At 40.6% G+C, this 26,154-nt stretch overlaps 1 protein-coding gene across 1 annotated transcript in view; it reads left to right on the top strand.

The window, feature by feature from the left end:
• The first annotated feature begins 89 nt into the window (after positions 1-89).
• Positions 90-26,154, top strand: part of LOC138190962 (uncharacterized) — an 85,401-nt gene continuing 59,336 nt past the window's right edge. The window contains exon 1 of the transcript XR_011177120.1: positions 90-1,377. The gene's annotated coding sequence lies outside the window, so the exon portion shown is untranslated. The remainder of the gene's footprint in view (positions 1,378-26,154) is intronic.

Genomic DNA, 26,154 nt, shown 5'->3' on the forward strand with positions numbered 1-26,154 from the left:
TTTTCGAGGGGTTGCTGCGCCCGGAGGCATAGACTGCAGGGCTAAAAATGCGCCTTGACGTCACTGGGCCATCCATCACCCATGCGACAACCAACAAACCGTAGCGATTAACTTTCGTGGGGTGTCTGTATTTCTTTTTCCTATGTGTCTTCCATTCTTTTTCCTCGCTTCGTCACGTGCATTCCGTGAAGTAAGCAACGACATTTTGTACTGGCAGTGAGACGCTGCACGACAAACGTCGAAGACAATTTGTTTGTTGATGCCTGTTTTGAATTATTGTTCCCAAGTTGATTAATACACCTCTCGCAAAGCACAAAAGTCTTTTAAAAATGAACGATGAAACGCAACTTATTCTGTATGAAAAGTTAGAAGTACCCAGCGGTGTTATTTAGGTCGACGATAGTGAACACGCGTGAAAGAAGAGTACATTTGATATAGAACATAAGCATCGGATCAAAAAGAACAAAGTTGATCAATTTTGAACGTTCGAATTACAAACACTTTTATAAAATTACCGATATCTCAGATTTTGTGCTACTCGAATTTGCTCAAAATCATTTTTAAATTACGTAGTACGTATTATAAGTTTGTACGTTCGTTAATTCGTGTTCACCATAACTGGTACAAGTAAAACCACTGCAGCTGATTATTTGAAAAGTTTTCGTTTCCGGTTCCAGTATTTTTATTCCGACCACGCGTGCCATTCGTTCCGAAAACAGAAATGGAATAAAAATCTGTGATGAACGGGTAAACAGAACACAAAAACGTATCGATCTGTAACTATGCAGAGCCAGAGATGGTTGAAATATTTGTCAGGATTTTTGTTTAGTTCAAACCTGTTACTAACATTTCGGTTTTTGTTCACTCGCATGATGCGTATCCATAAAACGGAAGAATCCTTCACTGACAGATCGGTTTTCGATTTCAGGTCCAAGGAAAGCCCACGAGGGAGAAGCCCTTAGCGGATTTTCCACACCCTGGACGAGATGACCTCGAGCTCATAACAAGACGCAATTCCGAGACGGTTCGATAGGCGGCGTGTCGGCGACCCCCGATTAACGGCGTCGCGACGCCGTCCAATGGCAGCCGGACGGACGGTGAGTGACAGGTATAACCCTGGCACACAGAGTCACCTGCTGCGTGAGTGTGGCAAGAAGTGAGGCGTCTCAGTGGCGGATCAGGCACCTCGCGAATCGCGTGGGAGGTCGAGGGGGTAACAGGGTAGGTGAGGCGACCCTCGACCCGCCGCCAATCAGGACTCTGCGTTGGAACTCGCTCTGCCAATGGCAGACACGAGGGGTGACCTGGCCGCGACCCTCCCGCGTTACTCCATCGCCGAGAATCCTTCAACGAGCACCGGGACTCAGAATCAGCCAGGTATCGTAATGCGGTGGGACGTTTCCTGTGAAACTTGCCGCTCAGCGCCAGTAGATAGACAACCGGAGCGATGTTTTCTATTCCTGCATACTCGAAATGCAGCGCGTGCTGCCTACATGCCGGGGTTGGGCGGTGAGTTTCACAGAAAACTCCCAGCAAAATTGACTTGAATTTAATTTAAATATATTCGTATACGTTTGGTTGCACTTTCAAAATCAACCGCATCGCGATGCGAGTGATTTTTGTTTTTTATCGATACAGTTCGAGAACGGTCTGTTAGATCGCTGAATGGTCGGGAGAAAGGTATTTAGGGTGGAACGATGTACCATAAAATAGGATTGAAGTGTTGGGTGAATATTTTCTAAAAGTTGTACCGTGAGACGTGATAATCAAAATTGTTTTTGTAAACGTTAGAATTAGACAGGTCTTGAATGGTGTCGATAAAACGAAATTGGTTTCCAGCACGATGAGATCGATTTTACGAGGAAAATCACTTGTTCACATTCGTGAAAAGAAAGAAGCTTTAATCTTTACGTTCAAAGTCTTACACTCAATCACAAGCACACGATGGGTTTTGAGGGTAGTACAGTTTTTTTCAGGATTTCAAATTGCCTGCCGTTAAAACCTATCAAAACTAAAAAAATTCACGTATTTACTTATTGTACTTTCTTATCCTGCAAACTTTTTGGACATTCTTATTACCGGGTCGAGTGCCTGAACTCTTGTCATCTCTCTTGGTCGCTATTTCTTTCTGGCGAATCGTAGGCGGGTGAGAGCTGAGTGATAGGAAAGGGGGTTCAGGGTGTAAATCCCGCTAAGATTTTCGAAGGAGTGAAATCGCATTACGGATAACAGAGCCAGCGGTTGGGACCCTCGCCTTTCGCGCCCCCGCCGTAGGAGATATCATCTGTTCTAAAACGGGGCTGTGAAACTCATGTAAATCTCTGGCAGACAAATTCCAAATCCTCTACCAGATTTCTTAACCCACACAGACATCTGTTATACTGCACGTCCACGTGTACGTACCGTGTTAAAATTTACACAGATTTAGACGTTTGAGCGTATAAGTCACCAAAGAGAGAAACAGGGAGAAAGAGAGAAATGGAGAGTATGGAAGAGAGGATTGGAAAAAGGGATGAAGATCCTTAGATATTCCACAAAGATTATTGAACCCGGTGTCGATATCGATCGCTTATTCCAACCGAATCCCTTGATCCGGTTACAAATCTCTACGTAAATATAAAGATCTGGTGCAAATTAGGCGAACGAATTTGTTTTTCGAATCATCATATGTATCGGCGACGTGACTGATTAAGTGAGAGAACAAATGAAATCGGTACCACTTCGAGTTGAGTAAAATTTTGAATTCTTCCGATTTGCTCGAAATTCTAGCGATCAACGATATTGTACTTGCTCGTAAATATCGGCATGGGTTATAGATATAATTCCTATCATCAATGACATTCTTCAATTTATTCGGTTATTCGGAGCAAGGATGTGAAATGAGTTGAGAATGGCGTGGACTGCAGCTGTCTGACCAGTGACACGTACATTCTACTGATCCGCGAAGTAACGTGGTCAAAGGCACCCGAGCATAAGGATGTAAAGTACTTATACAAGTACGTTCGGAAGCACAAGTCCGAAAATACATAGCGCGTAGAGTTGTGACGAGCGGAAAATAAACCTGAAAAACTGTAGACCTGGTTCACAAATTGAATTATCTATGAAACGAATATGTATATACCTATATACGGTGAGTTTTTCTATCCGCGGCACAAAGCGTGCGCTTTATTCAAGCAACCGGAGTTCACAGCTCTAATTTCAGGCCAAGGATCGTCGTTGTCAAAACAAATGACATTCAACGTTACCGAAACAAATAACATTTGACGTTTTTGCCTGTATAAGGCGGACGCATCGTTCCGCGGATAGAGAGTCACCGTACACCCATACGTATACCTGAAAGGAAACGAAGCAATAGACTGAAAATAAAATAACAGTCGTCATTGAACCGGCGACAAAGTAATGACTCTGTATATAATTGCGGCTGCCATATGCTCAACTCGCGTTACAGACTGACTTCTGTTACTAGCCTATCCTACACGCGCAAATGGCCCCTGTACGACATACACGCCAAACCCACCTTCGTGTAGTACATTATACGGTTAGACGGGGGTGGTGGTTGGCCGACAGGAGCGTGCAGTGCAGTGTTATCGAGCGGGGGTGGCTTCGTAATTACTTCCTTGGGGCAAGAGGAGGTGGAGGTGGAGGTGGAGGTGGAGGCGTGCGCGCGCCCCGGGGGCTGGGTCATAGGTCACCCCCGGACACCCCCGCCCGACCCAGCCGGTCCAGGGCAGCCAATCAACGCGCCAGGCACTTCCTGTCTCAGGCGGTTGTGGCACCCCTTGCTTCCTACCCCACGTCGTGACGCACCGTGAACCCAGGAACTGCAGCCTGGCCAACCGAGTCTATAAGTTTTCCAAACTCACCCGCAGACCACCAACTTTCAGAAGCTAACTGCCGTCGACCGTCAGGATCTTGTATCCACGGATATACCAGCGGCGAAGAGTTTGCTTCATAGTTCTGGCCTTTGATGCGTACTGGGGGTTATTTTTCCTCATCATCTGCTTCTTTTCAAAGAAGAAAAAAAATAAATAAATAACAAGTCTCGTAGTACCATTTTGGCAACAAGCGGACAAGGCATGTGTCATGATGGTATGAATTCTATACCAGTTAGTTTGGGATGTTGTTAAACCAGTCCAGAGGTCTGCAAATTCTAGAATCAGATTGTCGTATCGTTAGACCTAACACCGGTGAAAAGTTGTCTTCATGCTTTGACGTGCATCGTAGGTTATTTTTCTTCATTATCAGGTTCTTCCCAAAAATATCTTACAGTGCAGTTTTGTCATAAAGGTATAAGTATGTGTCACGATTATGTAATCGTATTCTACATATCGATCACTTAATGGGGATGTTGTTACATCGATACAGAGTTCAGTAACTTTGAGAGAACGCTTGGGTTGTCCGCAACTTTAGACATGATTTTCATCTTCGTCATCTCGGTATCCGACATCACGTTCTCTCATACTTCTTCCTCTTCATCTTTCTCCAAGGCGAATATTTCATCAAAGTGTCTAAAAATGTTGCTGCCGTGGGTCGTAATGTCAAGTCCATGCCTTTGGGTGCGAGTGAATCGTGGATATCCAGTTTCTTTTATCCAAATGCGCGGTTGTTTAGGCGTAGGATTTAATGTCAGCCGAAGGGTTCGTACCAATGTTGGTACTCCATGGGGTGGTTTGAAATGTCGAGACCTTTCGGTCACGCCGTTGCATTCCCTCGCTCGTTTCTGCTTCCGTTAACTTTCGCATTCAGGTTTCGCCCCGTATGGGATTTTTTCGACTAACCAGTTACATAAACAGTGGTAAACATCTTGACTATAATTTGAATTTCTATCACCGGTTTTTCACAAGCTTTCCACAGTGACGCAATTATCTTCAAGATTGCGTGGAATTTCCCCAGATACCTGGAGTCTTAAAGCTTCTTCTTGGTTTCATCACGTGATTCGTTAATTCGATAATGACGTGGACTACGAAGAAACGGTGAAAACGAGTGTCAAGACAAGTATGATCGAGAAGCGGTTTCGGACGCATGCGGAAAGCCTCTGACAAGGTATAATAGGTGCCAAGACGGACTTCACCTACGCGTTAATACGACCAAGGAACGATGAAAGCCCGGAGTTTGACGGACGTTGAAAAATTTGTCTTTCTCAATTCATCCGGTACATAGTCGTATATACACGTAGGCATAAAAGCATCAACACAGGTTCGAGCACAGTTACACAGAGTGTAATTCCGAAAGATAATTTCACGTTAGGGTCCGCGCATATCGTGTATATACTATACAGGTATGTGCGGGGTCGAAAGAGAAGATGCGAGGAGATAGATATCCATTTTTCAAAGGCGTATAAACGCGAGTTATTAATATGCTCGTATTATGAGGCACAAAGGAGGTAATTAGCGGTGCGTTCATCAGTCATTCGGCCATCCCCACGCATACCGTAGGCGAGGAGGATGCGATGGCGAGATCGTGGCAACCGGGACTAGAGTGGTCCATCTCATCACCCGAACTCCGAGACGGACCGACATGATCGGTTGTTACTCCCCGGCTGCACAAAGTCGGAGGGGCGCGCAAGACACATTGAAGGGCTAATGAAGTCCGGCTAAGACAGGAGGGTGAGTGGAAAAAAGATGCAACGGAAATACACGGGGATAAAAAGTTGAAAATAAGATGGAAAAAAATATTCTCGACTCCGATTAACTCGCCTTATATTTTATACCGCCGGGTTACCTGACTCCTAAGATTTTTAATTAGATGGACCGCCAGCCCATCTATCACCTACCGTGATGAGCCCTAGGCCAGCTCTCTTCTTGTGTTTATACGCTCGTATTATATAATACCCGCTGCTCCCAACACCGGCACGCGTTTTAACTAGATCCGCATGACGTTTATACACTTACCCGTGTTTCTTTAATGCTCTTTTTTCATCCACTCTCATTTATTACCTCGTGATCAACGATTAATTACCAGTAAGTAGATTTTTGATCGTTTGGCATGGGTTTCATGGGAGTTGCGCCGTGCATCCATCACCCTGTACAATTATTCGGAAGAATCTAAGGTGTGATAAACGGTCTCGATCCCGTTGCTCCGGAACAAATTGCAACACCGATTTAATTCAACCGAACGGTGATGATCGGTAGTTTCTTTTTCAAGTTGATCATCGTTCTCAAATCGTTACCGTGTCAAACCGATCTATTTCTCGATCAGCATTCACCTGTGGTTCTGTCGTTGTATCATCGCCTACGGTAAGGCTCTCGGCTTTTCTCAAATGATACTTTAATAGCCTTTATAATAATCACTGTGATCCAGTCCCGTTAAACTATCCACGATCTCGGTGATGACACGATGGTACCACACTCCTAAACACACACTTGACTCGTAGAGGCGTGACGAGATCCATTTAGGGAATGAGCATGGATGAGAAAAAGCGGCTCTGCTGCCTGCAGGTATCGGTACTCAACTTTTGAACGTTACTTGTGTAATATTCGCCTGAAGTAGAGAGAAATTGGAAGATCAAAGTAAGTCTCGACTTTACCTGTATTTATGTGGCTCTTGAGATCTCGAATAATGAGTTCGAAGTATTGGAACGTCGAGTGCGTGCACGAATTCGTTTGCGAACAAGTGCGTGTGTATGTGTGTGTGTGTGTGTGTGTGTGTAGGCACATCACTGATAGACGGTGTCGGTGTGGCTCGGGCAACCGAGTACAACCTTTGTTTCGCCGTAATGCAGTCGGTTTTGCGGCTCTCCAGCACTCTGGTCATATTAAATGTGGAGAGCAGACCAGCGGTTGAGGGCGATGACAAAGCTCTGCGGCAAGCTCAAAGCTTCGCCGGATGGATGCATGAAGACCTGCAGCATCAGGCCGGGCCGAGAGGGAGAGAGGCGGAAAAAGTAAAAGAAAAGTGAAAATTGACAACAACCGAAGGAGAGGAAAACAAAAAGAGTAAAGAAAGCAAGAAAGCTCGAGGATAGCGCGAGCCGAGCTTCCGTGTGCATCTCGATGGCCGCGCATGCACCGCCATATTATGACACGGGTTTTCGCAAATGATGATGCCCAGTTTTAACCGTCTGGATTCGATTCGGATGTGGAAACGCAGGGAATAAAAGGAGCGGAGAAAGGAACGGGGTGGAATCTCTGAATTATTCCGGTGGTGAAAGTTCCTGCGTCTGCAAGTTCCTGGTCGGCCGGTTTTATGTGCCTGCGGATCATTCTCCTCGTCCTGCCGCAGTACCTCCACCTGAGTTCGTAAAGACCGGGGACTCGACCCCCGGTGAACCCCCTGAACCCGTTGAACCTCCCCTTCAGCCACCCGCGGCCCGTTGCTTCTGGCCTCCACCTTCGCGGTCGGAGGTTGAAATCAATACTCGACTCGTCCACACTCGCCGACGTCCCGACGTCTGCTATAATGCACCTTGGCTTATAAGCCCGCTTTCATCCCTGAATGTTGAACGTCTCTGAGTCGCGTAAGATGATGTTGTTCGTTCGTGGAATCGGGGGGCTGATTCACTTTTAAATCGAACAAATGATTTCAATTCATTAACAGTGGCTTCGAGTGACTTCTACCTTGTTATGAGATTTTCCTTGACTTCCAGATACGATGGAATCGCAGGAAATCATAACAAGTATTATTGGAAATTATATGGAATGCTGGCTCATCGTTGGGAATCAATGGACGTCGCTTGGTAAACTAGATAACAATGAAAGCCTCCTACGACAAGATAGACGTCGATAGAATGTTATTGAATCGAAGTTATTTGAACGATTTCCATGATTTCCAACGTTTCCCACACGATTTCTTCAGCGGTATCATGTGCGATTTTAAATGATTCGCAATGACTCCAGTTATTCTCGATCGATTCCCTGTTATTTGAATTTCAAAGAATATTTCAACCATTCAAGTTTCTTTGACTTACAATTTCATTTCCAACTTTTAAATTTACGACTTTCTTGAGTGAATGGTCCCTTGGGTAACTCGAGGTCTTCCGGAGTCTTTCACGAATCATGGGGCTTATCAGACCGGATGTACCTTATATCGTAGGCCTTGTCAATGGGACATAAAGAGGAATGCTGAGAAAGTCGTGTCTATTGGGTCTATCTATCTTTTGCAATTTGAGCCCCTGTGTTACTTACTGCAAAAGAAGTGTAACGACTAGTTTGAGGTGCGTCAATTGCGGTAGGAGATGTCACTGGTCAAGAGTGAGGTTGTTTCGATGAATCGAATTGAAAAAATCTTCCATTCCAAGGATCGAATACGTCGGAGATGAAAAATGGAAACTAACCGTCCCGCTTCTTCTTGCCCACATCTCCTACCTTCGTTCCTCTTTGGTTTTAATTTTATAAGATGTGAAAGTTGACGCGGGGTGTTCCGTTGCAGCAGTTGCATCGATAATTACCTACGGCGAGGTGTCCGTCTTGCAGGACTAATAGGTAATAAGCATCTAATAAAGGCTCGGCTGCCTGCGAGACCCGGTTGAATGGTAGCTACGGGTATTACAAGCTCCATTAATCAGCCGGCTACGTCGAGAAATTGACAGGCCGTACGCAACGAGTCTCGACCAGGGACTCGACGAGACTTCAAAGGCGTATTAGGATCGTGCTACGGGCCTCGCGACCGCTCCGATTAATCTCCGCGCCCGGACTTTGAATGGTACCCGATATGTACGCTGACGATGAACCGCGGACTTATACGTGAAACACTGACGGAAAGGTGTGTTTGGAAAAAGTAAGGAATATTGCACCCGTACGGAAGGCGTGCATCGATTTGGAAAATTGTACTTCGGTACTGGCTCTCGCTGTATTAAATGATTCGCTTGTTCCTCTTTTGCTCAATTTCACGGTAAAACTTTGCGAGAAATGGCGCTGGACCGATCTCAAAAAATAAGTATCAAATCTCGAAATCTTTGCTTCAGATCCATTTCTTGAAATCTATTCATCACGTAATCGAGCTCAGGTATTTATCAAGAAATTTTTGAAGAATAGTTTGAAAGTTTTCATGTTTTAAATGATGGGTGTATTCATGTTAGAACTCAAGAGACCGACAATTTTAAGAGTTCTGATCATTCAAACTTATTTATGTTCGAAATCGTCGAATTTCGAGGACTTGGAGCTTTCACAGTTTTTGAGTCTGCTGGTACGCATTCTTTTGTTATAGCCTGAAGAACAACGAACAAAATTTAGATTTAAAAATTTCAAAGTCAGCTGTTTTTGTTCGATGAAAGAGTCAATTTACATTCAGATTTCGTAGGCATTGAACTTTGGATAGGTGCGTCCAAAAAAAAAAAAAACATGTTCGAAAGTTTTTAAAACATGTAATAAATAAAAGAAAACTGTAATCAAGATCAAAATTTGAACAATAATTATCAAAAGTAAGGACCGGATTCGTATGAATTTCTCAATATCTAAATCGTTCGTAATTTGGAAATGATTTCGAGCAATTTCAGTCCCAAGAAATGTAAATTTTTATTGAAACTTGTTCGGTAATTTGTGAAAAAATCGTCGGATTAAAAAAAAAAAAATTACAATCAAAGCTGCAGGCTGTCGAAACAAATCTTGTAAAAATGAATGAAACGTGCCATTGGGATAATTTTATTAATCGGTTGATCGACTTGACGTTATTCGCAAATCGTCTGCAAATTCGTAATAAAAATCTGCGACGCGCCGCCCTTTATTAATTTTTACTTTCTTCGAAGGAATGGCCAATCGATTCGCGTTACTGACTTCTGCGATACGCGAACGAATTTTGCCGTTTCAAGCGATTTCTGAAACTGGGTAAAATACGGGGGGATTTATCAATACGGGTAATCGGTCGAGCCTGGGAGGGAGGGATCACGTTGCGGCGGATTCACCTGGCCGCGCGACAACCGCTGAAGTTGAACAATGCGGAATCCGGAGCTTGAAAACAATGCCGTGCGGGAATGACCAGCACCTGGAAATCCCTGCGGGCGTTTAATGCCGGTAGGCGAACTGCGAGCATTCCGGATATTAAACTTCAATAATACCGAGCTCCGGAAGTAATTAGATCAGCCTTTAAACAGCCACGGAAACACCCCCGATATAAGGGATCGGGGCGTTCCTCCTCCGCTTTCCCCCTTCGCCCCAGCCCTCTTTCTATATCGCCAGTGATTTCACACCGTGATTTTCGTTTGTTAACTTAAACGTGGGAAAACATATGCGGCCCTTGATCGCGCATCGAGTCCCTAGATCATATTTTTATTAAGCTGCGATTTAGATTCAGTCGAAGATAGAGAGCAATGGAATTATGAACGAAAGATTTTGAGAGATAATAAAACCGTTTTGTTCAAAATTTTATTTTCTAAAAATTCGATGATGCACTTTTTGTTTTTACCGTGCTGGCATCGTCAAGTGTTTACCTTTGCAACATTGAACCGTTATTGATTATGATCAACAAAAGACGGAAAAAAAAAAATTTGTTTCACTATCAGTGACTTTGTAGAAAATAGTCCATCGCAGTGTGAAATATATAGAAAAAATCTACTGGATTTCTAAATATTTTGTAATGATTTGGACGAGGCATCGATATGTTTTTGATTACGATCTCAGTATTTTTTGTTTTTATATTTTTGGAGAGAACTTCGTACAGCTTGCTAGTATAATAATTTGATAAATACTCAGTGGGCGGGTATTCCTTGATAAAATTAATAAAAAGCATCTATATTTCACCAACCAAACTCCTTAAACGTCTTAAGATGCAAGCAATTATTCAAAGCTCAGAGAAGCGAGTTCATTTGGGCCTAAGGCCTCGTGTTCCTCATCATCATCCTCGTCTTTGCCGTCATCTTTTCCCACTTGACCCTCCCACTGCAAGCTGCCAAAGATTGTTACCTCTCGCAGGCGATAAAGGCGTTACTCACTGACGGTAGCTTCACCCAAGAGAATTAAATTATAAACGCTAATGGAGCCGGTCGAAAAGTCTCGACTTCAATCGCCAGCGAAATCCAACGAAAAATCTAACCTGGAGAAGAAGCAAGTTCTTTGATTCGTCATTTTCAAAGTAGAAGATTTCAAATCTGTGTCCGGAATTTCAAAACAGAAAACGGCCATGGATATGCAAATTAAATTTTCTATTTATTTCTGTAAAAACATGTATTTCAGAAATCTGAAAAGTATGATTACGAATTGAATTTTTTATGCTAAGGAATTTTATTCAAGCATGTTACGTATAATTATTGTTACGGAACTGAATCGTGCATAAATCCCGCTTCATCCATCTCACTTAGACACCGGTAAAAACATAGCAGGCGATAAATTTTTCCTAATACATTTCGTCCCTTTTTTCTCAATTCTTTCTTCACTTTCTCACCTATAGGTATATACATATATATGTAATATTATAAATCTTTACATCGCACGGATGGAATTTGTTACGCGAGAAATATGAATTGTTAATAGAAGGTAAAAGCAATTTTATGTTACTCTACATAACGGGGATGCCGATATATATATGTATATATATATATATATATATATATATATATATTCTTCGATCCTGCAGGATGAGAGGTCCTCCTTCTCTTCTTCATCGTATCATAATTCCGCTTTCTTTCTTTCCTTCTTTCCTCACGCAGAGGGTATGTAAATGTGAATCTTTCTCACCCCCGCGAGAGCCCCTGTCCTCGCGTCCCGCATACATTAGTTTTTATCTGTTTCATTTTTTTCCTTTTGCTGCCTTCCTCTTTTTTCCGCTAACTTCTGCCTCGCCTTTTTCGTTTTTTTTTCTCACACTCTTTGTGTTTTTTTTTTTTTCTTCTCCATCTTATCGTTTTTTATTCGGCGCGATAATTTTCATAAAATTTTCTCCACTTACCGCCGCATATTCTTCTCCTTGGTTACTTATGCCGGAAGCTACTGTAGTATGGTACGTAAATCCCGTGATGTAAAGTAATATTTCCAACTTGAGTCCCTCCATTTATATTATACCTTTATAAGTATACCGGTATACAAGAATTGCATGTAGAATTTAGGCACAATTTTTAACGCTTATGCACGCTTGTATAAGTGTAATGATATTGCGATAAGAGAACTTAGAAAACAAACAAACATATGCTGGAAAGCTCTTTGACTTTGAGAAAAAACACAATGTGAGAAGAAAAAAAAAAGCAATTGGTACCCTCGTCTGGAATACACAAAAATTTTACAAAATTTAACGTGAATATTACAGAACGAAAATATGTATTGTAAGCATTAAGAAATCGTTCAAACTATTTTACCGTGCAGCTACGAATTTTAAAAGCAGTGTAGTAATCGCATATACAGCGTAAAATATTTTTGTAATAATAATTACTTGGGTGTAAAAAAAAAAAAAAAAAAAAAACAGTTTGAAAAGAAGTCAAAAATTGCCCAGATTCCGAATGAGTGAAAGCGATGTAATTATTCGCATTAATTTCGTGATTTTCAAATTCTCCATTCTCCTTCGTTAGCTTAATTTTTCTTTTTCTCATATCTTTTTCCTCTATACCTAATCGACACCCCGTGGAAAGCGGTGAAAAATTTAATAAGTGTAGCAACGGGCCTCCGGATGATCGATGCAAGATAGTTGCTCGCGGGACCGACGAAGATTAGGATAGAAATAAGGTATGTATAGCGGGGCGATTCAGCCCCCGGACTCGTTCTGGGAGCAGAAGATGAGCGATCGCCCCCAAGAGAGTCGAGAGTCGGCTGTCGACTTGCGCAGCCTCGTGAATACGTGCAGCAACGGCGCCCCTTTCTGCCCCTCTTTATCATTTCGAGTCTATTGTTTAGTTTCGAATACACCGTTATATATCTCCAAGTCTACGTCACCGACTCGGATCTGCACGATGATGCATTTCCATCAATTTTATGCACCTACAATATATTTCGTTCGTTCGACGCGTAACGTCCCAGATTTTTACGCGGAATCGACTCTTGAACGAATGTGTTTTCGGACTTTTTTCTCGCCCCTTTCTGTTCGATTATTTTTTTTCTCATTCATTTCCGAATCACGTTGTTTTCTAGGTTATGTATGCAGGTTATTTCGGGCAAATGTTTATACATGGGACGGATTCAGCATTATTACGCCTTCATTTATGCAATTCATAGTACATATTGTCGAAAGTTGCGCCTGTTTACGGCAACCGAGACTACATAATTACTGATCGCCATTTGTCTCAGCGGTTACGATTGACTGGCTTCTCGATCTCTCTAATTATTATTACCACTTCACGATTATTACGAGCCACGAGACAAATGGGGATCGCTAAAATTGTATTGCCAATTGCACAAGTGCAGGCGAATTTTTCATGCAATTTTATTACCGAACATTTGATTATATCGTACAGAGACATGTTTATTTAAATTTATGTACTACAAGTACTGTTATTCAGTTGAATTTAACGAATGGCTTTTTTATACTCGAGGATGCGAGTTATTGAAATGATCAGTTTCTTTTTACCACGAATCGAGTCGAATGTTTTTTTCACTTCTTTAAACATTTGATCACAATAATTGTACCAAAACGTTGGTTCGTTTGTTGGAAAGTGAATTGAAAATAAATCTCTCACGAATTATATAGAGTGTATAGGTATAATAACTTGGCGATGAACGAAGATAGTACAGAGAAACGGTTGAAGTCAACAGAAAAAAAAAAATACCAGAAAGATGCATCATTTCGATTATACAGTATAAGACCAAATAAAGGCAACACGCAATTTAGCCGCTGTTTACGGAGGCGTGTCGTTACGGAGTTCCTATCCGAAAAATGATTACTCAGTCGGGCTTGTGGGATCGTGTCGTGCGACTGTATCATCGAAGCGATAACAATAGCCGAAAATGCGTGTAACGAAAACGTACAGGGCGGATATACGAGCAGCATACGGGATTCAAAGAACAATCGAAGAGCTCGTAACAAACCGCATCAGCTAGGTAGGTACCAGTTGCACATATTATTCAGGCGCAGGGGGAGAGACAATACAGAAATGCGCAACGGTGCCGATGGGATCGCGATTAGTGGATCTAAACAATCGAGGGGGCCGGCAGGTGCCTCGCACCCCCGTAAATCACGGCTGATATACCTGCCCTGGTATCTGTACGGTGCCCGATGCAGATGGCTAAATCACCGCTCGTTCACACGCCGGTTATACGCCCGGTTGATAGGCAACCGTGAGTGTTGAACAACAGTTGGTAACACCTGTGCGCAGGACGCGCATGGCACGTATCGCCACATTGCCTTTTGACTAGACACACACCGACTCGGCGCTTGTTTGTTCCGCCGTACGGACGGAGCATGGATCGTCTCGTCGAAATTATATGCCACCGGTGGGAATTATTTGTGTGATGTAACCGTTTTTGAACGATCCCTAAAACGAAGGGGTGAAAACGTTCTAATTCTACACGTATTCTAGCGGCCCGTTGCGGCACTGTCCGCAAATATTTTCAAGTGCTTCGTGTGGCAAAACTGACGGACATGGTCGCGTGATCTAGCGGAATTTTTTCTAGAGCTCGTTGAGACGTTGAAAACTAGATTGAACGTAACTTTCATCTATTTGTAAGAGTTTACGCAGCGTTCGCATAAGTGAGGGATCCCGTTCTGACTTGGTTTACAAACATCGTTATATCTTAAAACTATTCGTCTGATTGTAACGAAATATATCGTATAATCTATAAAATATATCTGTAGAAAAAAAAAGAATCGAAATCGGTTCAGTAGTTCTGTAATTGTAAGCAGACATATGAACAGACAGATAGAGACTTGTAACGATATTTTAAATTCAAAGTGCCCGCGAGGTTTTGCTTGACACAGCCATTTCGATCCAGGCGTCAGGCGGGAGAAACGGCTGAACATTTTGAAGAGTCTATGGGAAGACGCCAAGACAAACAGTCTAAAATTCCCTGTAGAATGTGCGTAGTCAATTATTAACGCATTCAAAAGTGAATTAACACCTCGGCATTGCTCATTAATCTCCGTCATTACAACAACCTGTGATTTGATCACAACGATAAAGCCTAAAAGAAGTCACGAAATTAACCAAAAAACCAATTTTAAAACTGTCGTGCATCGCTGGGTCAGCAGGAGGGAAACTTTCAAAAAGCCGTACACTTGAACCCCGTCGAAGAAGTCCCAACATCATTTAACAATCACACGAAGGAGCTGTTGACAAGTCTAAAGCAAAGGGATGAGTGATTTTTAACATATTTATGACTTATCAACTTTTTTAATTACCATCATAGACAATTTTATATCCCAGTGTGTGTTAATTCTGGCGTATTTTATTTTAATTTATTTGTGAATGTTTGAATGAATGTGTAATTTTTAATTATTTTGACTATGGACAGGTTTTAAAGAGGTATTACATGTTATTTATATATTTAGTTATATTTAATCTCAATTTCATTTATATCTTATTTATATTCCCTTTATATTTTATTGATCTTTTATTTATTTGTCACTCACGTTTTATTTACATGTTCTTTATATTTCATTCATATTTTATTTATATTTAATTTATTCAATTGAGGGTCAATGTCATATTTATTATCGTTCTCGTCATATTGTTTTGTAAGCCTGTCCATCGATTTCACGTTTTTTCTTTTATTTTGACAAAAGACTCAAATTCTTCATCGTCCCCTTATTTATATTATTTATATCCTATTTATACATGTTTTTGATCTCCCATATCAATCATAATAGGCAGAAACAAAAATAAAAACAAACAAGTATTTACAGACTGGTTAAGTTTTGTATGTGTAGAGTAGAGATCAGATAATCTGTAATAGTTGGATTTTAGACTGAAATAACGGCTTGTTGACGGAAGAAAATGTAATGAACATAAGTTTCAGCTGAAAAAAAAAATAATCTGTATAATAATCTAAAACTGTCGATTAAAAGGACTTAAATCACAGAAATATACTCTGAAAATGTCATATTATAAAAAAAAAAAAATATGTCACAAATTATAAACGCTGTAATTACGTGCAATGAATTTCTTTGAATTCATAAAAAAATACGTAAAACGAGCTTTGAATCGTGAAAAAAAAGAATTTTTAAATATAATGCGATCTGTATAAATTTGCGAGTTTCGCAGAAACCCGATCGGACGATATTAAATTGCTTTCAATTTTAAAATTTGTGAAATCAACAAATTAAAAAAAATATATATTGAATCCAAGTCAGTTCGTTGAAGATATAAGGGATGAGGATGAGAATATGAATAAGCATGCTTGTAAGAATGAAAATTAGAAGGGTGGCGAAGCTTTTGTACATTTGTAAAGAGGAGTCGGTGGTGCACAGATAGCGAGTGATTCATCTTTGACGACACGACCCTCTGCGGTAGAACGGTTGTAGGTATTATTGACGTAACATAACGACGAAACAACAAGCGTGCAAAGAGAGAGAGAGAGAGAGAGAGAGAGAGAGAAAGAGAGAGAGAGAGCGAGAGCGTGGGTGGGTGGGTGAAGGGGGATGCAGGCGAGGCTCGATAAAATCGATTCGATCTCTCATCCCGCCGAAATTCCATACAACGTGACAATCGGGGCGTCCGTCAGCAACTGGGAAATGAAAAAAACGTCAACAAAAAAAAAAAAAAAAAGAAAAAAAAAAGAAAACGGAAAAACTAGAAAAGGGAAACAGAGAGAGGAGGATGAAAAAATGGAAAGGGAAAAAAGAGAGAGGAAAACGCTTCACGGCACCGCGCTACTCGAGTGGTGTGGATGCCGTGAATCGACAGGGTGTTTTAAAACGAGTGCTATCGGTAATCGAAATCGCTCGGGGGGCTTTTGCCACCACCCGCGAGGGCGCCGCCCGACTGCTGTTGTAGGGGATGCTGGGTGCCCAACCGCGAACATCCCGATAGCCTCCTCGTGATCTTTGTCTACCCTCTCGACTCCGGACTCTCTGTTAAAAATCTCCTCCACAGAGCGAACGACACCGTCTACCTATGCTGCAAATCGGTTTTCTATTGTTACTGCAATATTTCCATGTATAGGGTGAATTTCTAAATACTGGATGATCTGTCGTCTGTTTAAATTTAATGCGCATGCGCTATGATTCGACAGCGGCTGTTTGCCAGGGTTACCAACGGTCATAAATTTAGACGACAGTTCGCCGCGATGTATGTAACCTTAAGAATTTTGACACCTAGCGGTGTTGAACACAACTGCTAGCAATAATTGTCAAAATTTTTGAGGTTACGTTCATGAAAGTTGGTCACCCTGGAAAAAAATTTCTCTCGGATTGTGGCGCATGCGTGTTACATGAAAATGTTTTTCACTGTGAAATGCGTATAACGGGTTGAACATAGCGCGTCGATTTTTGGGAGACGACAAAAACATTTAACCAGATTAACAGACGAGCTTTAATACCTTTGAAGATAACCGGATACAGGGAATAAGAAAAAAAAAACGGAAATAATACAGAAAAATGGTACTTTTCAAAGGTCAGAATTTGTTGAAATTTCGATCAAGTGTAACCACGTGGAACGCTATCGGACCGTTAAGACTTGTAACGATTAGGGTAAAGTGTGAAAAAAATTGTATACAGGAAAAATCTATAAATATATTATACGACCGGAAAGATAATTCGAATCGAATAAATGTACGAAATTCTGTTTCTCCCAGGTAGGAACATGCGGGCATATAAATTAATAAATCCCCTCATGCGTTTGCTTCCGTTTCCGTATATAGTATATTTTGTGCAACGGGTTTCCTCCTTGGTTCACCGGCGTGTAAAGGCATTCATGAAGAAAGAAAGAGAGAGAAAATAAATAAGGAGCTAGTCTGCGGCACTTAATTCACCGTTCGAATTTACAACGGCGGACTCGTGGAATCCCTTTCGGTAATTATCATCGCCTGGATGTGGTGGCTGCTCAGGGCGATGGGGTGAATGTGCTCGTATTTAATAATTCCGAGGCAGGATCATAGTTGACTGGCTGCAGGCTATAGGCGAAGGGCGCTACGCGTTCTGTTTTTCGCCCGCGTTTAATAAAGTTAAATTCAGATCACACATGACTGACTCTCCTGCATGCCGCCGCTATACGCACGAGGGGTGCAGTTTGCTCTTGCGTGAACCGCAGGTTCGCCACCTCAAATGTGCGCGTGAATTAATTAAAAATATCCTGCCACCCTCGACGCGGGGAAATTTTCGGCCGTTACGATAATCGGTCGACAAGTAGCTAGATTTACCCACCTTTTTTTCCCCCTTTTTTCGACAGGTTATACAGGTGCGGGAATATCCAGTTTTTTTTTTTTTTCAAGCTTACCGGATCCTGGAAAGAAAGTTAAGAAATTGTCAAACTGGTGATATGCTGTGGTAATTTTTCTCAAACTAAGAAACGAGCGCTTGATTCGGGTCATAATTCCCATTCGGTATGGTATGTCGATATTTAATCCCGAGAAACTAATAGACGTTCACGTTTCACTTCTGCATTATGCTTTGAACGGTATGCCGAGTGTTTTTCTTTTTAAATTCCAGTCGTTCCTTTTCAGTCTCACTGCAGTTTTATTTTACTTTTTTTTTTTTGTTCCTTTTTCTTGATGCGAAAGCAAAGAGGGGGAAATCCCTGAGATAAGAAGTAGGAATTTCTTGGTCGAGTTTGTGTTATATACGAGGTAGGAAATGATCCGGGTTAAATGTAGCGCGCGGTTGTAGATAATAAACAACAATAATAACACAGTACACATCTGCAGAGGTGAATAACTGCTTCTGAGATTCCTTACTCCATACATTTGTACATACGCACACACTCACATTGCTATACACTCATAGGGTGAATATAAAAGTTTTTGGTAAGGTTTGCTTAGGAGACATTCGTCACTAAGAGAGAGAGAGAGAGAGAGAGAGAGAGAGAGAGAGAGAGAGGTCAACCCCAAAATCGTGTCTTTTATCCTGCACCTATGTAGCTACTCAGTCTGGAAGAGCAATTTGCCGATCCGGGAAATCGATGAATCTTGAAAGCTGAACTCAAACTATCTGACAGCTTCAGACTAAGGTCATAAATAAAAAAGAACGAAATAACGACAGCGAGAGGGTAGAAAGAATGGGGGGAAAAAAACAGAGGATCATGTAATGATGGCCATGAAGACGGTCCGAGAACTTGGTAGCAATTGTGCGCAGGGTGAAAAAGATGATGAAAAACATTTTTCGTCCCTACGTTATAGTGTCGATTTTTCATTACCTCGACGAGTATGTTTTTAGTAAACCGACATTGTGTTCACATGACTTTCCTCACGTTGTGAGAACTTTTACAAAAAAATTTTTGTAAACTCGCTGTAAATCTTCTAAATATTTTATGTTTTTTGTTTCTCTTTTGTTTAACGACAGCGAACTTCACGCATCGAAGTAGAAGAACAAAAAAAAAAAAAAAACAAGAAAGAAACGACACAATTTGTATGAAATTTAAAAAGTTGCAAAGCAGTGGGAAAAAATGAAAAGATAATTGATCTTTCGAAATCGAAAGGACGAGTTTGCGCGAGATCCTCAAAGGATTTACATTAGAACGTTGGTGGTTGCCGGATGTAGTAGCTCGAGGACGAAGACGCGAAAACGGTATAGACGGTTAGAAAGAGATAGGAAAAGGGGAATAAAGGAGGTGGCGGTATTAGAGACACGGTTCAATTTGTCAGGGTACCGTGAGCAAATAATCGCGTCAACCAAGTTTGTTTGCTGAATCAGCCGGGCGCATTGGGTGGATGTATGTACATACATACACGGTGTACGTCGTCTAGGCGTCGCGTTGCAACGAGGAGCTTCCGCTTAATTTGTATGAAGCTCCTCAGGAGGCTGCGGAGGATCCGATCCGCGGAGAGCGAGCCTTCTCGCTTCATCCACAAACATGCGGGGTTCCCGTGCGCAAATAATTATTCTTTGACTCCTCATCCTCCAACGTTCGTCGCTCTGTAAGCTCGTCCTCGCAAGGAGAAATCGCGACTTAGGGCATAACAGTTATTACGAGGCACCTTAGGGCGGAGAATAACTTGGGATCTACGTTAATTGCTTGAAATCGTTCTGAACCCGAGCACAAATAACTTAGAACTACGTATGGCAATTTTACGTAGAAATTTTATGAGAATTGATAGAATAGAAATTGCTAAATAACGTAACGGCTCTTTATTCCTTCGTTCAAAAATATGACGGGATTCCGTACGCAAAGAACTGCAATTTGAATTAGCGTGATTCGAAATCGCTCACCAATCGTGACTCGCCGTTTATCGTAACGGTCGCTGAGCCGCGGGACGCCACCGCCAGATGGCGCGCTACGCAGTCGGTCTGAACCCTTTTATCGTCGGTCGGTGTCGGAAATCGCGTGAAATCGCACGAAATCACGCTTGAAGTTGTTCGAAATCATGTGAAATCGGTTGAAATCGAGTGAAAATATCGAGAATCGCGTGAGATTATTGAAATTTTGGAATCGCTTGTCGGTAATTTGTAAGTGAAATTTCAATGAAGGGTTATTTGAAAATTTGTTTTCGATATGCATTCTGAAAGAAGATTTGGTTTTTGGAAAATTTGCGCAAACGTGCAGCTTACTTTTTTCTTTTTTTCAACTGTAACGTTACTTGACATTTTTTTCAGAAAATATTGAAAACAACTTGACGATATTTTTTTGTTTGTGATCTTTCATTGCCAGCGCCAAGGAATATCGATGTGTACACAATGCGTTCTTGTTTGATTCGGACGTTCTTCTGGAAGGTTATGAAAATTTATATTGAAATTAGCTGACGTATAACCTTCTCGAAAAATTCTATTAATATAATCGAATTACCAGTTATTGCAGAAATACATATTCTGGAGTCATTTTTACATGAAATTAAAAAGTTTTTGGATAGTTTTGGGTATAAAAAAATGACGTAAACAAGTGTTTCAAAATTAAAACTTCCCTCACAACAATCAATCATTTTCAAACTAAATATTTTCATACCGTACCATAAAAACGTTTCGACCAATCTCTTGTTTCGGATTTTCCCAACGATTGTTTTTTTTTTCTTTTAAAAATTAACAAAGTACAACACGTTTTTCTGACTTCTACGCGTCAGCTGGGGCGTTTTATATTCTATAATCGTTATTTTCGTCAGCATACGGAGATACAAAAGCGATGAGCCACCCTAGAAAATTATCGACTCGTTTTCTTTAAATGTGTAGCAGTGATATAAGCAGAAGCGAGAGTGAGGGGGTTTGAAGGGGGGAAACGGGGTGAACGGTGGTTGCAGTCTGAGATCTTTGCGGCTGAAAATCCCGCCTATAAACAAGAAGGCTTAAACGTCGAATCCCCCGGAATGACCGAAGGGTGCTCAGTCAGAGAATCTTACATTCAAAATGCCCGCTGGGATAAGGTTGAGCTTTGGGGTTGGACCGGGGGCTGCAGGCAGTAACATGCAAATTTGAACCTTAAGGGTTTTATGTCGGGTGATATCTTTGAATCGTTCCCCCGGCTACAAGGTAACCCGGGTATCCCCTCCTCCGCCTATCCAGACCACGCGGATTTCGACCATCTTATCTGGATCAAACGTCTCTATTTCTACCTCTCCTCGATTTTTCTCTCTATAAAAATGCACAGGCACCCTGGTTGGGCCAAAGCATATAATTTTCATTTACCTCGTACGTTGAGTATTTATCAAATTATTACAGTCAATGAGACACGAAGATCTGTTGAAAAATACGAAAACAGAAAATATCCGCATCGAAAACAATCGTTTGAATATCGATACTTTCGTTTCAAAATTTTTAGAGATCTATTAGATCTATTTGTCTGAGATTAAATCTTCGACGGCTCATTTTATTCGGAAGCTTGTTTTCTACGAATAATTGCTGATACTGACACAGATTTTTTTCAGTAGTCAATTCGATACTGTTATTTGGTGATCGCAATCGATATCGGTGCATTTTTGCAACATTAAATATTTAACGATATTAATATGGTAAATAAAAGTGGTTCAGTGAATTTTTAGAAAACTGCTGTTTAAACAATTTTCGAATAACTTGAAACGAAACATCCACATCATATGCCTGTGTTGGTAAATCCGGTATTTTCTGTTTTCGTATGTTCTATTTCCGCGCCAGCTTCGATCAGAGAATAATCTGTACCGATTCAAAGTAATCGCCTCTGTACAATTTTTTCAGACAATCGATGAATTCTTTAAAAATAACCGCGATTCTTTCATACATACAGCGAAACAATCGGTTATTATACGAATGTTATAATTAATTATGAAACTGGTTGTTCGTTAAAATAATCAGAGTAATGATAAAAATTAATCAAACATCATTGAAGCTGATTAATATCGTATGAAACGAGTAAACAAATTTGATATTTTACTGGCATAATATAGTCGCTGATTTTTACTCCGAAAATACCGTTTTAAAAGGGTTTCGAATTTCCATAAAACTGCACAGCGAAACAATCCGAGATTTTTAATGAAAAGTAAATTTCGTTCATAATCGTTGATTTTACAGCGGTGAGTTTTCATTTATAGGGGATTAAAAATCTGCATCCTTTTTCCGTCCTGATGTACAGGTGCATAAAACGCGTTATACGCACGACACTACGACGACTCCTGTTTACACGAACCAGTTTCACGCAGTATCGGCTTGCTCCACCGATTCAATTTAGATCCGAATCTCGATTATCCTGAAACGTCCTCCGGATGCGCAATAAAAGTATCTATACAGATATATGAACATACACGCTGCGTTTTACGCCGACGCGATGTGTCATTACCGCAAAATTCTACCGCCAATTTAATTATTATCCTTTCAAAATCACGCTCTGTATTATAAACCTTTAAATTATAAATCGGACGGAATATTTTGTGCCACGGTACATGGGTTTCGAGTTTATTTTATAGTTTTAGTTTCCGCGGCGAAAAGTTTGCTCCGTGCAAACATCCATTACCGTTGCAATATGCCTGTTGCAGTTTTTATTTATCATTTTTATTTACCTGATTAATTATTCCCTGATTTATTGCCGGTTTGATATTATATCAGCCATTCTCGTTACGAAATTAACACATTATCGTATCGTTTCTCAATGCTTATAAATAAAATTGCGAGCAGTTACCGATAAGAATGTTAACGTTCCATGGCAGAAAAAAAATACACGTTTCTTTAGAGTTAAAAAACGTTAAATATTGGAAAGTAGCAACCGAAGTTTATCGAGTAGTATTTAATTAAAACAATATCCATTTCATATAGAACAGTGACAATAATTGATATGTTGAATTTCAATGAAAGTAAACGTTTGCAAAATTGTTATACCGAAAAATTCTTAAAGGTTTTTGAAATCTCGAATTCATTCGTCGGGAAATTTGCAAAGAATCAATTTAAAAACGAAATAATTTCCGATTCGATGAAATTTAACAAAACATACGTGTTTCGACGTTGAATAAATAAAAACATAAAATGACCTTTCATAACAATTAAAGTTTCTTAATTCGAGATTAGGAGTTTCCATTTTTTTTCTTCTACGTCCTGAACAGGAATTCTTTCAATCAAAATTAATTCCATTTCGCATTACTGACTTTCTTTACTCGACATTGAACACAGTAACGTTGAAATCTAAATCTGCATCAAAAACGATACGGTACACAAAATCTCTCCTGAATCCTACCTAAAAATTTGTAAAAATAGTAAAAAATCGTACGTGATAAATGAACGTTCCTTTATTACGAACTGACGCCTCAAACACACATGTGTCTAACCATTCCATCGGACCTTTCAATTAGCTCAACTATTTTCTACTCAGGTTACAGCCTATAAACAACAAAAATTCATTCGCTTCCGACACTTAATTTTTCCTATCGACGGTGACTGCACCCCCCCCCCCCCCCCCCCCCTTAAAAGAGGGGGTAGAAAAGCGCGACAGTTGCGTCCAACAGTTTGATCTTAATTTCAAGATCGATCATACGATCACGGGATGAATTTTAATGTCTAAACAAGTAGAAGTACTTCATGCACCGATCCGAGCGGATGGAACTGGGGCGTCGGGACGAGGTTGAATTGGTAGTCGGTGAGCGGCCGGGCCATTCATCATGACTGCAGGGGTGGTAAGGCCGCAAGGGCGAGGCGTGTGATTAGAATCAGTTACCCTTTACTTGCTCGTGTTGCGGCGGAGATCGCGGAGGCTCGTGACGTCCTCGCGTCCTCGGGTCCCTGTGCGAGCCCTTGATACCTTCCCCCGGCCAAAACCTCCCTCGGGTGCCATCTGCCAAGGGATGCACCCCCTCCCCCCCCCCCCCCCCCCCCCCGTCCCTCTCCTCCTCGCCTCCCACCACCTATCCGCCGTGGCAGCCCGCGAACACGGAAATTAATAAGCCGTTTCGAGAGGCGGAATCGGAGAACCGATTCTTCGCTTCTCGAAGGAAAGGTCACGACGGAAGAGGTCACTGGGCGAAATTTTTGAAACTTTTTTTGTCCGACTCATGCCTTAGTCGAAATAAAGAGGCGTGGGCATTCGCTGGGGGGATAAAATTTGTGGAAAACTTGTCATCGTTACATTTTTCTGAAAATCGTTTTTTTTTTTTTTTTTTGAAACTTGGATTAGGGAGTAATTTGGGAAATTGACGAGTTCGGGAACTGCTGGATTGCTGAAAGAATCTGGGGTATGATAACCGAATGTTGAATCGATGTATTTCTTTTATTGTTTATAGAGAAAATTCAATTTTCAAGTTATTATAGATACATTAATTCGGTTTTGCAGACTTTTTTTGTTTTTAAGTTATTTTACCAATCGTTTATCCGTGCTTGAGAAATCTAATTCATTAATCATCGTTTTAGAAAATGAAATAATTATGAATCGATTCGTAATTTTCAAAATCGAGCAACGTAGAATATATATGCGACTTTTTTTTTCTATCAGAAGGCACAATTAAAAGGCGGATTTCTAAAACTTTGAACAAATTAATGACCATTAATCAATAACGATTAGAGATAAAATGTTTTTTGACGAGGTACTGGTTTTATATTCACATTTTCAGTTGTACGGAAATTTTTCACATTCTCTCTTGACTAAATGTATTAGGTTTGCAGGGAAAGTTACCTTCAATTGATGATTACGAAATACGGTAAATATGTTACGAAATTGATGTTTCACTAGAAAAGGATCCTTGATTGATAAGCTATAATTTACAGTATAAAATTATGTCGAAACAGTTTATATCTCTGTTTTTTTTTAGAAAATTCGCAAAACCGTGTCGCAAAAAATATATCAAGTATCATCTAATTACCAATTAGGAAGAATTTTGCAAAGTTATTGTGTTACGAATAGATCGAATGAATTTCTAAAAAAATAGTAACTCAAGAATTTTGTCCAATGAAATAATGCGTTTCGTGAATTTTAAGTACAACACTGTAAGTCTTGGCGTGTATAAAAAATACTAAGATACAAATTGTTTTCAGAGGAAAAACAGGCGGCACAGAGAAATATTATAGATATGATACTAACGCCCGCGGGTTGAGTGACCCTCCGGAGGAGAATTTATATTTTATGACAAACCCAGGGAGTTTCTATTATGCCCAACCACTTTGGCCAACATCGTAAAATCTATTATTTAACCGAGCACATCGCCGCGGCAACAACGCCCGCAACAAGATTGCATCTACCTTGCTTCGAAAAACCCGGAAAATACCAACGTGTCTCTCTTTTCTCTTCCTCTTTCAAGTAATTTCATTCTCATTTTCGTTTATATATGGGGATTACTTGCGGTTTTTAGCATTTTTTACTCCAGAGGTAGAAGCAGAGATCGGAATTACTAGATAGAAAATTGCACATCCATCGCGAGAAAAATTATGTTAGAAGTTTACGTGTATATCTGTAAAATTATTTACATAACTACTTTGCGTCTACTATTAACTACTAATATACTGTCAATATAGTTGAAATTTATATATTTTTACTCATCCACTCGTCGTTTAATTCTATACAAACAAATTCATCCTACTTCGGACAACGCGATGTGACTTAATTTTTCAATAATAAAAGAAGAATATTTATTTGTGAAAAATACTATTAAAACATTTTTTTCTCTAGACTTTATTCTATTGTTGAATAATCTTCGAAAAGCTTGCATGCCGTAATCTTAATTGGGATTCTTTTTTCTGAATGTACAACGTATATGTACCGATACTTTGGGTAAAATTTCGTAAATTGAATTATGTTATTATACGAGTTAATTGATTTTTTTTTCTCGTACCGTTTAC

Source organism: Neodiprion pinetum, chromosome 5 (genome assembly GCF_021155775.2).
Source record: "Neodiprion pinetum isolate iyNeoPine1 chromosome 5, iyNeoPine1.2, whole genome shotgun sequence".
NCBI lineage: Eukaryota > Metazoa > Arthropoda > Insecta > Hymenoptera > Diprionidae > Neodiprion > Neodiprion pinetum.